Source organism: Nannospalax galili, unplaced genomic scaffold, assembly GCF_000622305.1.
Source record: "Nannospalax galili isolate Female #2095 unplaced genomic scaffold, S.galili_v1.0 scaffold103, whole genome shotgun sequence".
In the NCBI taxonomy this organism is placed as follows: domain Eukaryota; kingdom Metazoa; phylum Chordata; class Mammalia; order Rodentia; family Spalacidae; genus Nannospalax; species Nannospalax galili.
The window spans coordinates 3,881,632-3,893,219 of record NW_008352136.1 but is presented as its reverse complement, the minus strand read 5'-3'; the positions used below and the strand labels follow the sequence as shown (position 1 = coordinate 3,893,219).

The following is an 11,588-nucleotide window of genomic DNA, read 5'->3' as shown; positions in this document are numbered from 1 at the left end:
CAGCTGAAGACCCTGCTGCTGACCTCCGACCTCTACACGCATGCACATGCACACACACGCACCCACATACACGCACACGCACCCACACACACCCACATGCACACACGTTCACCCATAACACATACATTGAAGAAGAAAATAGGGGCTGGAGAGAGGCCTCGGTGGTTAAGAATACTGGTTGTTCTTGCAGAAGACCTGGGTTTGAATCCCAGCACCTACATGGCAATTAGCAACTGTCTGTAACTCCAGTTCCAGGGGATCCGACAGCCTCTTCTGTCCTCTGCAGGCATTTCACGACATGGGTGCACTTACACACATGCAGGCAATAATGCATACACATAAAATAAAAACAATAAATAAAATTTTAAAAAAGAAAATAAAAACAAGGTTACAGTGGCTAGCGTTGCCCTTGACCTTGAGTTTGTTACCACCAGCACGGCTACGACCACAGCTGCCTTTGCTGATACTTATATGAGCCTTCTGCCTTCTGCTAAACCAAACACATAGCTAAAATCTGTAGCATAGGGACTTTTGGCCCTGCCTCATTCGTCAACAAATGTCTGTCCAACAATATTTATTGGGTCTTACTCGGCCAGTCATAATTCTACACAAGACACGGTAACAAGTGTACGGTGTCAAGTAACACTTAAGACCATGTCAGTGTCTCACACATCCAAAGACAGCACACTTCTGAAGTTCCGCTGTGAATGGGAACGAAACAAAGCACAGACGCACTGAAAGGATCCCGAGTAGTTCACACAGCGTCTGAACTTTGACCCCGTCTCTAAAGCACATCCGCTTCACAGCACGACCTCTTCAGAACACCTCTTCTTTGCTTTTTTGCATGTGACTTTAGGACACCTGAACATCTAGTCCCCGCAGATCGATCAGAAGGGGCGGGCAGGAGAGGACGAAGAGTGCTGACTGAGCTGGGTGCGCCGAGGGTTAGATGTCAAAACACCACCTCCCTGCCAGAGAGAAAACAGTATCAAAAAAGGAAATAAACAGAAACTTGTCATTTGTTTTAACGTCACAATCTGAGGAAATGTCACCATTTTCTGTGCATGGGAAGCCGATCAGAACTCAGTAAACCTGGAGCTTCACTGTTTTAAAGTACAGCATTAAGTGGGCGCGTTCACACAATCTAGTGAAGAGGTAGTCCTGAAGATACTGGATGGACAGTTAGAAGAGTGGTTGATTTTCCCTGGTTGTTTGGAAAAATCTACCAAAGCCAATAATTTCCTCCTCCTGTGACCCCAGGTGCTGCTTTGATCCTGGAATCATGTCCGTGCACCACATGCACAACTTACACGTGCTAACAACAACTGAGACCCACAAATGTGATCTTGTTTACAGAAGCTGTGACAGATCCTCTCACGTCACCCATCACGCCCTCTTTTTGCCTGCAGTTCAGTGCCAGCCAGCTCTGCCCCCAGCTGCTGGGACCTGTGTGTGGCAGTCTGCTCACACACTGGGTTGGTGGTGTTTTGAATGAGACTGTCCCGCAGAGGCTCCGAGTATTTGGACATTTTGTCCCCAGTGGGTGGCGCTGTTTTGAGAGGTTTTAGAAGGTGTGACTATGCTGGAGGAAGCACGTCACTGGGGGTGGGCTTACAGAGTTCTTAAGCTTTGCTGGATCTCCAGTTGCTCTCTTACTTCCTGTGCCTGCTTGGAGATGTACAGCTTACCTTCTGCTCCTCCTCCAGCCGCCTCTGCAGCGATGCCCCCCCTGCCATGACGGACTATAATTCTGGAACCATAAACTCGAATTAATTCTTCCTTTCATAAGTTGCTTTGGTCAGTGTTTCTATCACAGCAACAGACAAGTGACCAACACAGGGTTCAATGATGGAGGCCAGCTTCCTGGTGTGATAAGGCACCTTTTTGACCATACCTACGCCATGTTGGAATCCAGACTGAACCTAGCCTCTGAAAACGAAAAGGCAGTTGTCCCAGGGTGTGGGAACAGGTAGGTGCAGTTGCACCGGCTGGCTAATAAAGGCTTTCTTTTTGACAATTTTCTGTATCGGAATGGTCTTCTCTGGCGAAACACCCACAACAGCAGCATCTGACCCTTTGTGCTCCTGGGATAGAGTTGTGTGTGTGTGTGTGTCTCAGGTATCTGCCTTTCTCACCGAGCATGTGCACTCTGAAGCCTGAGCTGGCTCTTCCTTCCACAGGGTCAGCTTGCACTCAGGGCCAAGTGGAGGCCCCTTGTCTTGTCACTTTTCTGTTGTGATAAAAACATCCAGAGAAAAGCAGCTTAATTTGCAAAGCAGCAGAAGCCAAGAGGAGAGCACCGAATGGCTGCTCAGCTCCCTTCAGGATCCTAGGAAGTGGTGGTGTCAGCCTTCAGAGCTCTTCCCACTTCAACCAATTTAATCAGGATAATCCCTCACAGACCTACCCAGAGGCTAACCTATCTTGGATAATCCTTCACAGACATGCCCAGAGGCTAACCTATCTTGGATAATCCTTCACAGACATGCCCAGGGGCTAACCTAAAAGTGGATAATCCCCCACAGGCATGCCAAGAGGCTAACCTAACTTGGATAATCCCTCATGGTGTGCCTGGAGGTTAAGCTAACTTGGATAACCCTTCACAGACATGCCCAGGGGCTAATCTATCTTGGATAACCCTTCACAGACATGCCCAGGGGCTAACCTATCTTGGATAACTCTTCACAGACATGCCCAGAGGCTAACCTATCTTGGATAATCCTTCACAGAAATGCCCAGAAGCTAACCTAACATGCATAATCCCTCACAGTGTGCCTGGAGGCTTGTCTCTGAGGGGATTGTAGGTTCAGTCAGGTTGACAACACCAACCGTCACACCCATCCTGAATGTGCTGAAAGCATCCTTCCCTGACTAGGACACCCCATCACACCAGCATTTGGGGTGACAGCTGGGCTGTTCTTCAGTCACTGGTTCTCTTTTCAGAACTGCCCAGCTCACTGAATCATAAACTTTAGACTTAAAATAGCCTTGAAGTCTGCCAGCCTTACTCTGAATTGTCTACAAAGCCATCAAGCACTCCCAAAGTTCCTTGGTTGTCTTTATTTCCAGAAACATTCATTTACAGAACCGTTAACTAAGATGAGGTATGGAGTCCACACTGTGATAAACCCCAACATAAAGGGCTAGTGCAAGGATTGAACCAACCACCTTCACTCCTTTAAAGTAGAAAAGCAGCTCCCCAAGCCTAGTTAGAGAGCCTGAAGGTAGAAATTGAACAGGACCAACCCACCCGCTTTCTTTTAAGGAAATCAAGGCCTCTCTCCACATTCAGTTAGATTAGTTTAGGAATTACTTCCTATTACCTGTAAAGTTAGAGTCACTACCAAACTATAGGTTTCCCTGTGTGAAGAAACAGGTTTTATGATTCTTTTGAAGGGGGTCTTTACATCCTGTCATCTGTGAAGCATCTGACATATCCTTGCACATTATTTTTGTTGTTGTTGTCTGAGACAGCATCTCCCTGTAGCCCCAGCTGCCTGGGAACTCACTATATAGATCAGGCTGTGCTCAATCTCACAGAGATCTGCCTGCTCTCCTGAGTGCTGTGATTAAAGGTGTGTGCCACCACACCCGACTCTAACAAAAGGTTTTCTAGGGGGTGGAGAGATGGCTCAGCGGTTAAGAACACTGGTTGTTCTTGCAGAAGACCTGGGTTCAAATCCTAGCACCCACATGGCAGCTAACAACTGTCAGTAACTCCAGTTCTAGGGGATCTGATGGCCTCTTCTGTCCTCCGTGGGCATTGCACGACATGGGTGTACTTACCTATATGCAGGCAATACACGTATACACATAAAATAAAATAAAAAATACATAAAATATTTAAAATTAAAAAAAGGTTTTCTAAAATTTATTTTGGCTTATTTTAATTTTGTATCTGTGTATAGTGTACATATATGCAAGTGCACCCATGTCATGCAAAGCCCTCAGAAGACAGAAGAGGGCATTGGATCCCCTGGAACAGGGGTTATGGACCGTTGTTAGCTGTCATGTGGGTGCTGGGATTCAAATCCAGGTCTTCTGTAAGAAGTCAGTGCTCCTAACCACTGAGCCATCTCTCCAGCCCCTCTTGCAGAGTTTTTATAAACAGTGGTAAATCTTCCCTCATAGTAAGACACTTGCTAAAGTAACAAAGGATCTCTGCCATAGAACCACATTCAGAATTCAGAAAACACACATGCTAACTCTCCTTCTATCTGAGCCGATCCTTCATGGAGAATTTTACATGTGAACGAGGTGGTCAGATCAGATTTTCTTGGCACTGTAACTTATCATTTTCAAGGATCAGACTCTTTCCCTGTAACTACTGCTTATAAATGACAGCACATGGTTCAACTTCTCACTTACAGATCATGTCCCTGTGAGAGGATTCCATGGGGGGGGGGACTCAATCTCTCTCTCTCTCTCTCTCTCTCTCTCTCTCTCTCTCTCTCTGTGCTGTCTGTAGCTTTGAAGAGCTTTAAGTGCAGACACTGCTTTAGAAAAAGAACAGTTACGATTCTCCTGACAACTCACCTCGGAGTGCTGTGTACAATCACTAACCGGTTCCTCTCACAGGTCATCTTAGGGTGAAAGATAAATGTTACCAGGCCCTGAATATCCTTCAAGAGCCAGAAGAATCATCCTGGAGAAAAGTGCTGGAGTGGAACACATGTGATAAATATGTACCAGGGTGAGGATTCTTTGGGAAGAGCCTCTCACATCACACAAGGCTCATTCAATACACTTTCTAGATTCCTTCTGAAACTGAGATGTCTCTTCTCATTTGGAGTCAGCAGAGGACACATTATCCATAAATTCCCTAAGGGTGCGTGTTTACTCCACAGTGCGTATGGTAACAGCTATGTTTCATTGCATATATTCGTGGCCATGAATTAAATGAACTTGGGAAAACTCGCTTCCAGCCAATACTTTTCTTTAAAAAGACAAGGATATGGAAGGCAAAAATTGAATACAATGATCAAGTTGTCGCTCTTACTTTAGATTGACCAGATATTCTTTTTTTATTGATTCTTTGAGAATTTCTTCCAGTGTGTTTTGATTATATTCAAATCCCTTGTCCTGTTTCCTCTCAGACTCACATCTCCTCCCTAACTCTCTCATTTTACGTCCTCTGCTATTTTTTCTGAAGGCCTCCTGAGTCTAATCTGTGTTCCCCAAATAGTCTTGGCTGTAGGTCCATCCCCTGGAGTGTGGTCAATCTAACCAGCATCACACCCTTAATGAAAACGGACTCTCCCTCTCCCAGCAGCTATCAGTTGCCAAAAGTTCCTCAGCTGGGGGTGGGGTTTTGGCTAGATACTCTTGATAACATATTTGTGCTTTCGTAATTGCCATAGCTTAGAAGCCATAAATAGTATGAATATTATGTTTTAATGAATCATTCCAGCCTTAGGTCTCAAAACAGAACTTGAGGATGCTTGTAACCAATCCAGCTGGTTTCCTCTCTTCAAAGACCGCAGCTCCCCCGAAATGCTAACTCACCTCATTTTAATCATTACCTTCTCAAGACATTTACTCCTAGTCCTTGGATCTGGGGACCATCTGTTTTATCATTTAGAGAGAAGTTACAGATGAGATCAATTTGAGGTGGGAGTGTGCCCTGGACTGCAGAGGTGTGGACTTGACAGAATCACAAGGCAGGGGGAGTTAGAGAGAGAAGGACGCCCAACAATGGAGCCAGCGCCCAAGCTGTGGGGGCAACGCTAAGAAATGGAGAAGCTGGACCAGGCAAGAATAGACTTTCTCCTTAGAGTCCAAGAGGAGTCTTCCTGCTAGCTCTTGACTTTGCCCCGGTTAGACTGATTTTGGAATTCCACCTAGTAGAATGAAAGCAGAATGAATTTGCATTATTTTAAGACACCGAGTTTCTAGTAATTTGTAATAAATTCACCCATTTTAGGGATCCAATCATGATGGTACATGCCTATATTCCCAGCACTTGGGAGGTAGAGGCAGGAGGATCAGAGTTCAAGGACAGCCTCAGCTACAAAGGGAGTTCCAGAGCAGCCTTCGATACATGATCCCTGTCTCACAAAACTAAATATATATTGGACAGAAGCCTGTCCCAGTGGTGGACAAGAAGAATGGGCCAGTCCCCTCCCAATATTATGAAACATAATATTCATAATATTTATCATTTCTAAGCAACAGATATACATAAAATAACTGTATCCAATGCAAATTATAAATGCAACAACCTTAGGACATGCAGAAGAAATACATAATTCAGAAATATCACCCTCACTAGGGCAGTGACTGGCCTTAGAACTATAGCCTGCTCCCCACCACCTGCTCAGTGTGATAGGAGCTCCTGTGCACAAGAACTGCTCCCATTATAATTTGTCCACAATGGTGACTATTTAAAACACATACTTGATATATCACACCAAGCTCTGTGGTAAACAATAAAATTATGGAACTCTTGAGTTCAACAGAACGTAACTGGGGAGTAGTCTAGTTACTTTTCTGTTGTTGTGATAAACATGATGATCAGAGCCTCTTGAGGAGGAAAGGGCTTATTTCATCTTACAAGTTATAGTCAATCACCTAGGGAAGGCAGACAGGCACTTGAGGCAGGAACAGAAGCAGAGACCATAGGGGAATGCAGCTTACTGGCTTGCTTTCCCTGGCTTGCTCAGTTACCTTTCTTATATAGCCCAAACACACCTCCCCAGGGACAGCATGGCCCACAGTGGGCTGGGCCCTCCTTCCTCAATTAGGAATCAATCAAGAAAATGCCCCACAGACATACTCACAGGCCAGTCTGATCCCCAGTTCCTCAATTAAGAGTCCCTCTTCAAGGGAGAACTCCCAAATTCCTTCTATGAAGCCAACATCACTCTAATACCCAAACAAGGAAAAGACACAACCAAAAAAGAAAACTATAGACCCATATCCTTAATGAACATAGATGTAAAAATTCTCAAAGATACTTGCAAACCGCATACAGACACACATCAAAAAGATCATCCACCATGATCAAGTGGGCTTTATCCCAGAGATGCAGGGATGGTTCAATGTACGCAAGTCAATAAACATCATAAATCATATAAACAGACTCAAAAGACAAAAACCACAGCATCATCTCAATAGATGCAGAAAAGGCTTTTGACAAAATTCAGCATGGATTTTTGTTCAAAGTCCTAGAGGGAATTGGACTGGAGGGAACATACCTCAACATAATTAAAGTTATATACAACAAACCCACAGCCAATATTGTTCTAAATGGAGAAAAACTGGAAGCATTCCCATTGAAATCAGGAACCAGACAAGAATGTCCACTATCTCCGCTCCTTTTAAACATAGTTCTTGAAATTCTTGCTAGAGCAATAAGACAGGAGAAGTTAATTAAAGGAGCAATAATTGGAAAAGAAGAGATCAAACTATCACTTTTTGCAGATGATATGATACCATACCTAAGAGATCCAAAAGTTCCACCAGATCAACACTTTCAGTATAGTGGCAGGTTATAAAATCAATCTAGAAAAATCAGTAGCCTTTCTATATACCAACAATGAGAAATTGGAGAAAGAATACAGGGAAATGCTCCCATTCACAATTGCTACAAAAAAAAAAAAAATCTTGGAATTAATCGGACCAAAGACACCAAAGATCTCTACAGTGAAAATTTTAAATCATTAAAGAAAGAGATTGAAGGCTAGAGAGATGGCTCAGCGGTTAAGAGCACTGACTGCTCTTCTGAGGACCCAGGCTCGATTCCCAGCACCCACATGGCAGCTACGAACCATCCTTAACTCCAGTTCCAGGGGAATCCGAAGACCTCTTCTGATGTCTGTGGCATTGCACGACACGGGTGCACTCACATACATGCAGGAATACATTCACACACATAAAATAAAAATAGTAAAATATTTTTTAAAAAGAAAGACTGAGGAAGACCCCAGGAGATGGAAGGACCTCCTATGCTCATGGATTGGAAGAATTAATATTGTGAAAATGACCATCCTACCAAAAGCAATGTATAGATTCAATGCAATCCCAATCAAAAGTGCCATGACATACTTCACAGAATTAGAAAAATGCATCCTTAAATTCATATGGAGGCACAAAACACCCAAGATAGCCAAAGCAAACCTGAGCACAAAGAGCAATGCTGGGGGGATTACTATACAACATCTCAAAGTATACTACAGTGCTACAGTCATAAAAACAGCAGGTACTGGCACAAAAACAGACCCATAGATCAATGGAACATCACTGAAGATCTAAACCTGAGTACATGCAATTTCAGCCACCTGATATTTGACAAAGGTGCCAAGAACACACAATGGAGGACAGACAGCATCTTCAACAAATGGTGCAGGCAAAACTAGATCTCCACCTATAGAAGAATGAAACTAGATCCTTATCTTTCACCTTGCACAAAAGTCAACTCCAAATTGATCAAAGATTCAATGTGAAACTGGAAACCCTGAAACCATTAGAATTTTTAACATGTTTCTTATCCATCTTTATTTCTAAGAAAAATCCAGTAAGTCAAACTTTTCTACTATCCTAGGAACTTCCAAGAAAACCCACAGAATGGGAGAAAAATTTTCACCAGTGACACATCTGACAGGGGTTTAACATCCAAAATATATAAAGAATTCCAAAAACAAAGAGGCAAGAAAGCAAGTGACCCAATTAAAAGATGGGCTAAAGATCTAAACAGAGAGTTCTCAAAAGGAAGAAATAAAGATGGTTAAATAAACACCTTAAAATGTGTTCAACATTATTAGTAATTAGGGAAATTCAAACTAAAACCAACTAAGATTTCACCTTACCACAGTCAAATTGGCTAAGATCAAGAGAACAATGATAACAAATGCTGGTGAGAATGTGGAGAAAGGGGAACACTCATTCACTGCTGGTGGGATTGCAAACTTGTGCAGCCTCTATGGAAAGCAGTGTGGAGAACTCTTAAAAAACTACAAATGAATGTACCGTACGACCTGATTATGCCACTCCTTGGCACACACCCAAAGGACTCATCCATGTTTGTTGCTGCTCTTTTCTCAATAGCTAAGAGATGGAAGCAACCAAAGTGCCCCTGAACTGATGAGTGTTTAATTACAATGTGGTATATTTACACAGGAGTTCTACTCAGCAGAAAAAAAGAGATGAAATAATGAAATTTGCAAGTAAATGGACGGATCTACTAAGTGAAGTAACACAGAATCAGAAAAACAAAAGACATATGTTCTCCCTCATTTGTGGATCCTAGCACCAAACCGTTATAAGTGAGTGCATATCCTGATGTAAATGCAGGAACCAGGAAAGTAGAAAGAAACCAGGGAGGTAAAGGGAAAGAAGTAACCTGGGAGGGAGGAATAGTAGGAGACTGGCTTGCTATGGGAGACATGTGTAAAGGGGAGGGGGAGAAGGTAGGCTTACAAAGAAATATAGAAATAAATGGGAAGGAGCTCAAAAGAAGTGGGACCAGAGCATACAAGGATTATCAAGGGATGTTTGTTGCTGTTCTTTTCACAATAGCTAAGAGATGGAAACAACCTAAGTATCCCTCAACTGGCGAATGGTTAAGAAAAATGTGGTATATTTACACAATGGAGCTCTATTCAGCAGTAAAGAAAGATGAAATAATGAAATTTGCAGGTAAATGGATGGTTCTAGAAACTGTTATACTAAGTGAAGTAACACAGACTCAGAAAAACAAACGACGTATGTTCTTCCTCATATGTGGATCCCAGCACCAAATCCATTTAAATTCCAGTCCTTTTAATAAGATGCTATACAGTAGTCCCTTCTGCATGAAATAACTACCATCATCATGGCTTCAGCTGTGCCTGATTGCTAAACAGCATCACAATTGGGTTTGTTGACGCCTGTGCTCATTCATTAAAAGAGGGCCAAGCAGGGTCACTGGACCCTCACTGGAGTATCAAGTCACTCTTCCCAGCTGACTACGTAATTTGGCCCTAATTACACATGGCCCCCTGGATTTGGGGAGGGCTAAAGTATACAATCTGGGGAAGGCTAGGAAGAGAAGGCATGACCCATGCTGGGTAAAGGCTTTTCAGTGTGCATACCCTCAGGTCATACATAGACTTCAGCAACCCCCCAGTTATCTCAGTAAGTAAGCTCAGAAAATTCATTGGTCCCCCAGTAAAACTTTAATCAAACATTGGCTTGACACTAGAACCTTAAAAGGGAATAAGCATTGCTTAGTATCCCCAGGAGAATTCTCACAACAGATGGAAAATTCATTTGTTAATGCTATTATGTTTCATAATTATTTAAAAAGAAGAGGGGATGGAGAGATGGCTCAGCGGTTAAGAGCACTGACTGCTCTTGCAGAGGACCCGGGTTCGATTCCCAGCACCCACATGGCAGCTATGAACCATCCTTAACTCCAGTTCCAGGGGAATCTGAAGCCCTCTTCTGACCTCTGCGGCATTGCCCAACACAGGTGCACTCACATACATGCAGGTAATATACTCATACACATAAAGCTAAAATAATAAATAAAATATTAAAAAAAGAAGAAAATGAGAATGTAAAAGATGTTAAAAGGATATGGGAATGGAGATATTTTCCACAAGAGACAGAAAAAATGAGAAATCCTAAGCAAGTGATGAAGGTCTGTGCAGGTTTGTTATGCTATATAAAGGATGAGACAAAAATAACACACACATAATCTTAAAATTTCTAAGGTCATAGTTTAGTCAACTAGTTTAAGGAACAAAATATATACTTAGTCAAGGTTTATCTGAGAATATTTGGTTTTTCACCCAAGCTTTATCTACATAACACATGACAATTAAAAGGACCAGACTGGTGGAACTAACCTTACTGGATGTTTAACAGCCATACTTTGAGGCCTATACTAATCTGGTCAGAGAGACTTAAAAGACAGTTTTTGTCCCTTTCCCTCCAAGGTCGACTAAGTTCCAGCGGACTATGGAACATCTCTCAAAATATCCTGTAACTGTGGTGAGTCACCTGTCCTCTTGTTCAGGGAGGACATGGAGACCCCACCAGATGGACTTGAACCAGGTTTTAGTCTACAAAGAGGAGGGTCAACTCAGAGGAAACAGCTCATCCAGGCATGGTCAAACAGGACCTTTGACTTATCTTCACATAGATGGTAAAAGAAAGGAGCCAGGGGCTCCTCTCAAGCCCATGTGACCCCTGAGGAACAGATCCTCAAACGACCTTAAGTGTGAAAATAAATTGATTTATTTGGGCCAACTGTATGGTCTTAAACACCCAAAAGGAAAGTATAACCTAAGAGTAGTTATCAGTATATTTCTTTATGAGTTCAAGGAATTATACTTCTCAGACATTAGGCTTAAGTCCATATAAAAAGTTATTTAGATATTATTTCTCATTGATGATTTTGTTCCTAACCAGAAAGTGCTGCTCAGATGTAAGACTTCAAATCTTGGTCTGCAATACTGTAGGGCCCACCTGTAGCTAAGGGAGACAACCAGCTAGTGTTCTATAATGATGGATAAATTTGTTTTCTCCCCCATCTAGAACCATTTGAGCGGGAATTCTAACCACTGATTCTAACCACTCCAACAGCTATCAATATGCCTGAAAGG

The 11,588-nt window shown here is 42.7% G+C and overlaps 1 long non-coding RNA gene across 1 annotated transcript in view; it reads right to left on the bottom strand.

The window, feature by feature from the left end:
- Nucleotides 1-559: 559 nt before the first annotated feature.
- The window catches only part of LOC115066953, a 166,462-nt gene continuing 155,433 nt past the window's right edge, over nucleotides 560-11,588 (bottom strand). Inside the window, exon 3 of the long non-coding RNA XR_003846393.1 lies at nucleotides 560-968. This is a non-coding gene — a long non-coding RNA (uncharacterized LOC115066953). The remainder of the gene's footprint in view (nucleotides 969-11,588) is intronic.